This window comes from Haliaeetus leucocephalus, unplaced genomic scaffold, assembly GCF_000737465.1.
Source record: "Haliaeetus leucocephalus isolate CR32 unplaced genomic scaffold, Haliaeetus_leucocephalus-4.0 Scaffold646, whole genome shotgun sequence".
NCBI classification, from domain to species: Eukaryota; Metazoa; Chordata; class Aves; order Accipitriformes; family Accipitridae; genus Haliaeetus; species Haliaeetus leucocephalus.
Genome location: NW_010973082.1, coordinates 794820 through 795124, shown reverse-complemented (window position 1 = coordinate 795124; position 305 = coordinate 794820). Strand labels below are relative to the sequence as shown.

The 305-nt window shown below is 68.2% G+C and overlaps 1 protein-coding gene across 1 annotated transcript in view; it reads right to left on the bottom strand.

The window, feature by feature from the left end:
- BAHCC1 (BAH domain and coiled-coil containing 1) overlaps positions 1-305 on the bottom strand; it is a gene marked incomplete at its 5' end in the record, with an annotated part of 22914 nt that overhangs the window by 818 nt on the left and 21791 nt on the right. The window lies entirely within an intron of this gene.

The following is a 305-nucleotide window of genomic DNA, read 5'->3' as shown; positions in this document are numbered from 1 at the left end:
AGGGTTAATGGCGCCCGGGTGGTGAGAACAAAAGGGCTCCCCGCCAGCCAATGGGCGCCGGGCTCCGCATCCCGACACCCTCTGGTTGGCTGCGGCGCGGCCAATCGCGGGCGAGCTCTGCCTGTCCGTCTGTCCCCACGTGGGGAGTGTTCTGCTTCCCCCCCCCACCTCCGCTTGCATCCTCCTGCCTGCAGCTTCCTCCTGCCTGCAGCTTCTTCCTGCCTGCTTCCTCCTGCCTGCACCCCTCTTGCCTGCACCCCTCCTGCCTGCACCCTCCTGCCTGCACCCTCCCGCCTGCATTCCTC